Consider the following 6,000-nt stretch of genomic DNA (forward strand, 5'->3'; position numbering starts at 1 on the left):
TGTTTTTACTCTTTTCTTTTCCTGTATTTATTTATTTATTTATTTATTGATTGATTGATTTAATCCAGGAAGCAACATTCCTTAGTAGCTACTTCTGTTCACATACAAAACAAGAATGAAAAACCAAGCCAATGACTTAATGACCTTTCCATTCCTCAGCAGGAGCCACTTTATTACTGTACCTCATCATCTGTCACAATTCTGACTGCAGACTTCACCTCCATCCCTAAGAGAAAAGAACCAATCCTGGTTCTTGCAGAAATGCATCTAACATCAGGCTGAAGAGGATGACCGTGAGTGCTCAGACCATTTCACTGAGGACGGACAATGTTATCCCAAAATATGTTCTCAGATTAATATAGGACTGTCAGGACTGAGAAGGAAGGTAAAAGGACCGGCAAGTGAAGGGGCCAAAAGCAAAAAGCTCAGGAAGGTGATAGGGGATTCTCAATACAGATTTATGAGCAGCTAGGGAAGATGACCTTGCCCCAGACAAAGTAGGAACTACTGAGTAAAGAAGAAACTACGTCCCCAGAGTGCAACTGGAGTCTCTGTTACCTTAAAACTTTGTATTTAAATTCAGCACTTGAATTAAAATTATGCATTGGTACATTAAGTTCTTTAGGACTCTGAGGCAGTTTGATTTATAGAAGATAAGAGTTGTGAAAGCTGTGCTTTTAAGACATCAGGTCTAACTACAGATTTATACCTAACTGTGAGGAGAATTAGATTCAGTGGGTAGGATTTATTTTTCTTTTCCTAAAGTTTTTAAAAAGCAAGAAAGGCCTTCTTTTCACTAACATATTGTAATGAATAAAAATTCAGCTTTGACCTGGATAAATATCTATCAAGGCTTGCAGAAGAGACATTACTATTGACCTTATCATCTTAACAACACAGTTGGAGAGCTCTATTTCCTTCTAATTTATACTCGTGCAATTTGAAGGCTATGGCATATGCTATAGAAAAAGCAGTAAGGCAAACAAAACAATTCTTTTAGTTTGTAAACAAAAGGGTGTTGCTGACAGACAGAATTGCCAGAGTGAATGCTAGTTTACCATATTGTATACTGGCTAAAACATTGCTATGAAGAAAGCAAAATTCAAAAATCTCTTCTACTAATTATATTAATGACACATAATTTTCAGTTCATTTATCTGTGTGGTTTGGAAGCTTTTAAACTCAACAGAAGTCTAGACATCAGAATGTACAGTGATTGCATTTTTGTAACAGAAGTAAATACATTTTTTAAACAGACAGAAATTATTATGAAATAATGATTACTGTAAAATATAACACTGACACTTTCTTGATTTGACATTTTAAATACTAGGGTAATTTTACTTTGAATGAAATGACAATGTGAGCTAAATGAAAACAAACTCCCTTGAGAATTATTTATCATGCTACTAATATTCAGAAGTATTTTCCAAAATTTAAAATACATTAACTAGTTCTTTAGTAACTCTATCCCCTTTTTAATTCGCCTGGAATTGTTGGCCTACTCTGCATAGATAGATGGTAGAACTTACCATGCTTTATGGCTGGGCTGGCTTCCTGGGACATTTTTGCTGTATGTCTGCAGCCGGGTGACGGTCTCATGGGAATCTCAAATTAGAGACATGAAATCTAGGAAGCCTGAAGTCTCAAGACATTACCTCTATTTCAGTGCTATTGTCTGATACTTATTGACCCTCACTCCACTCTCAGGTTGATGTAAATATATGCATATTTTACACTTAAAAGGCAATTCATTTGAGTCTCCATATAGAGTTATGCTTAATTTGTATTGGAGACATGGAATGTGCTCTCTTATGAGCATTGTGATAATCATTCATACTGATTTGAAAAGACATTGTTTAAGTCTCAACCCTCTCTCGAAGGTAACACTGACTGCCATTACAAAGATCTTCCACCTGCTTTGCAAGGTCACTCCTCAAAATTAAATTAGAAATCCCATTTCACATTCTTTTTATTACATAGCCATCCATGTGATGCATATACTAACTGTGAATTAGAAATTTTACATGGAGGAAGCCGAAAGGTAATGAGATTGATAATATCTGGGTGTTCTGGAAGCTAAGAGTTCAGTAGTTTGTAATTTTTTATAGTAGATTGTGACTGAAAAGAAAACTGGGACTTCAGTCCAGCTCATCTTATCTGAACTGAAAACACCTTTTTTCTGGAGTGCTGAGCACCTCTGTGGGGAAAACTGACTTTCTGAGTGGGGAGGGGGATTAGGGATGCAGATCTGACAACCTGAAAGAGAATCCCTGAACTAGGGGCACCATCTACAGGGGAACAGACTGACACTGGCTCAGATCAGTTCTTGCATTACATAGCTGACATCTGTGGAAAGCATATGCAAGTTGGTTTGGCTACACTTGAACACCCCCTCAGAGTACTTCTGTTTTCATTTTCATTTCTGCTGCCACAGTGTCCAGGAGCCCTGGGCACAAAGCAGGAGCTCTCAGTGTCAGCTGCTGTACAAATGCAGGCTAAAAGAGACCATCTCTGGTGAAACAACTTAGAAGCAGCAGCAGATGTGTACAGATCAAACAGAAGAAAACAATGAAATCAGATGACAAACTGAGACAAACATCAGTGAGTGGACTAATGAGTTCTTTGATTTTACCCTTTGATTTATAGCTATAATTAAAACCACAAAACCCCAACATTTATTCTTCACTCTCTCTACCCAAATGGTAATCACATACATTGAAAATCATCTTCCAAGATAATTTACTTCATATAACACTTCCATTAGTTGTGTATAACTAAATAGTTACTCCAGTATTTATTAAATTTTCTGAAGGTTTATTCTCACTTTGGGGAAATAGCTTTCTCTCTCTTCTTTCATGTCCTTCATTCTAAGTGCATCATCACCACTCAGTACGTATTATGTAAACTTTACTGAAACCAAGAGTGTGACAACAGAACACCAAAATGGGATTCCAAGTGTTTAATTTTCAGCTATACAGACCAGCCCTTGGATTCCTAGTCAAGTGGAAAAACCACCAAAACAATCAAGAACAGACATTTAATATGCTAAAAGAAATTTCAGAAACACATTTTTAAACTCCTGCAATCAGAGCCTAATTTGAAAATCTGTTCCATTTCCCTAAGCAAAACCCAATTCCTTTATCTTTCCACAAAGGAACATCTCTAAAAATGAAAAAACTTGATGATGGAAAAGACCAAATCAAAGCACAAATAGGAGTAAATTACATGATGATGAAGAACAAAATAAAAGCACTTTTTCTCTGTAACCTTGTGCAACACAAAGGCAGTGAATCACAACAGTCACAGTTCAGTTAGTTTACAGATCTTCTTGTTAAATAAATTAACATGCCACCAGTTCTATTTACTTATTTACCTGCCAGTGATTTGCTCTCATTATCTACCTGACTTCCCATCTTGTACATCTATTTCTGACAGTTGTGATACTTGGTCACACAAAGGGTGACCTACAAAAGGAAAAAAAGTCAGAGCTCTGATTGCTTTTTTTTTTATGTTAACTGCTGTTGCTACTGAATTAGCCTCAGTTCAGTGACTGACATTCTATTATCTGCTCTTTATATGTCATAAAACTTGCCAGGATAGGCCCGAGAATATTGGTTTCATTGGCTTTGGCCCAGGCTTCCTCCTTCTTTATGGATCAAGCAGGAGTCTTTCATTTTCAAAACCTAGATTTTATGGCTCATATTGCTTTCTAATCTTGAGGTTGTATCTTGAGGTCACAAAGTACAGAAAGTAAAAAATAAAAATGACAAACACAGAATCATATCTGGTCTTGCTTTTTATTTAAAATTTTTCCTGATGCTTCTGTACCTTTGGCTTAGTCAAAGTCTGAAATAAAAACACAACACATGAAGAATATAATGGAGGTTAGTTCTTCATTTGTATGTAGTAGGATTCCTGATGGAACTTCTGAATGGCTGACTCTATTTAAAATTCTCTTCTGATGCACTAGAAGATATTAAAAAAAAAATTAAAATGCTAAACAAAACAACAAAACAGGGTTTAGAATATAATTTCCTCTGGATTTGCACGTTTCTTCTTTTTTCTCATAAGAGAATACCTTCTTCTTACCTAAACACAACTGTGAAAGAGTTAACAGTAATAAATACAGTAATCTATCTTTCATGATTTTAGAGGCTAGAATTTGGCTAGCACTCCAAGCATTCACCAAATGGCTCCTGAGGTCTTCTAGAGCATCGTTGTCCATTCAGGATCTGTATGTCAGTCCTAAAGCTTCACAGCTTCCTTCGGTATAATTAGCATAATGACTGGATAGTAATTATCCATTTCCTCGAAAATGGAGTAGTGAAATAAAAATTGCAGGACTGAAAACCTCTTTCTGTATGAATAAACCTTTGAATTTTAAAGAAACTGAAGGAAGCAACTTTTGCAGCAATTCTTTCATTGCGAACAACCAAGCTCAGAAAATAATAGGCAAAAACTCTCCCAGCCCCAACAACAGCTGGTTTGAGTTTTTTGTTTGTTTTTTTAACATAGCAGAACAATTATGTATGGACTACCACAGTCAGAGAGTGCAAAAGTGATGTTATACTCTTCAGGGCTACTGCTAGATAGCATTTCTGATCCTTACTGTCTGTACACTAAGGAAGGGCCATTGGGCTTCAGTGATGTTTCTTGTCTTTGCTCAAATACTAAGACAGCATATGATGTGTCATGCCTTGTGAATGTCAGACTCCCACAGACTTCTGGCTGTGTGGCTGTTAGGAACTCAGCATCAAGTCCTCATAATTACTAGCACTGAAATGTGTGGGTTTTTTAACTGACCAGATAAATGATCCTAGAGAAAATAATCCTTGATATCTATTGTATTGGGAGAGAGAAAACAGCAACCATTTGAAATAATACAGGGCAGTCTGAGCAGAAGTGACACTTCTGCATATGCACTTTAAATTATGGTTGTTCTTCCTTTACATAGCTCAGTAAAAGCTTTGCAACTTGATTTCTTTTACATTTGCTTTCCTTCTCTCCTCTCATGATCTAATGTGCCCGCACAAGAAAAACTGATATTCTGACTAACAAACCTAAGAACAAATATGATCAGAAAAACCGGAAAAGGGCTTTGAATTTCAGAGTCAAATCCCAGCATGGAAGCATGGATGGGGAATGGCAGAATACAGTTCTGTCGAAGGCACAATAAGTCACCTACGCAAAGTGCCTGGGGGCTGTGTGACTTTCTCAGTTACCTGCTGAGGATGGCATACGGGCTCGCCTCTTTGCCAGCATCTGCTATCTATATTAAGATGTACTTCAGATAAATTTCATTCTCGTGTACTAACTGAAACCAGCTAAATGGTCGGGAAATACATTACTACTTTCTCAAGTTTTCTTTAAACAACTGTAATCCAGCAGGATCACGTACAGTAATACATCAAACCTGGGCTACAACCTGTATGTTCAGTACCCTGTAACCAATTAAAGGTTATGGGAAACACTCACATAAATACCACCCTGTTATGTTTACAATTTTACAGGTAAAATGTTTTCCTCCGCTTTGAGGAATATTTCTTTTATCCTCTTTGAGGGTATAAATGCAGCAGTAATATATGCTGAGGAACAAAGAACTTTAGTCTGTTGTGCTTTTAAAAGCTAAGCTTACATCTAAATCTATTTCCATTTCCCTCTGGAGCCCGAGCAACTTTTTATGTTATATTAAACATTAGACAAATAGGGTAGATCTAATTAAAAGTTGAAGAAATGTGCTTCCCTTAATTGAATTTGTTACAGTTACATTTTGCAGACCAATGTTAATCAAAGCTCCAGTTCAGAGTGGATGGATCAAGGGAATTAGCTTAACCCTTGCACGTCCTTACCTGCACACGCGATACGCTCTGCTCTCGCCTAAGCCACAGACGCCAATTGCGACTCGCCGCTCGGTCGCGACTGCCCGGCGCGGGCTGCCCGGGGCGGCGGCAGCGGGAGGGCTGCGCACCGCAGGCTCGCTAACAGTACCGCCTACGC

At 37.5% G+C, this 6,000-nt stretch overlaps 1 long non-coding RNA gene across 1 annotated transcript in view; it reads right to left on the reverse strand.

Annotated features, from left to right (window-relative positions):
- The window catches only part of LOC107204870, a 31,070-nt gene extending 25,076 nt beyond the window's left edge, over window positions 1-5,994 (reverse strand). Inside the window, exon 1 of the long non-coding RNA XR_001521775.2 lies at window positions 5,853-5,994. This is a non-coding gene — a long non-coding RNA (uncharacterized LOC107204870). The remainder of the gene's footprint in view (window positions 1-5,852) is intronic.
- Window positions 5,995-6,000: the final 6 nt, after the last annotated feature.

Source organism: Parus major, chromosome 1A, assembly GCF_001522545.3.
Source record: "Parus major isolate Abel chromosome 1A, Parus_major1.1, whole genome shotgun sequence".
Taxonomy (NCBI): Eukaryota; Metazoa; Chordata; class Aves; order Passeriformes; family Paridae; genus Parus; species Parus major.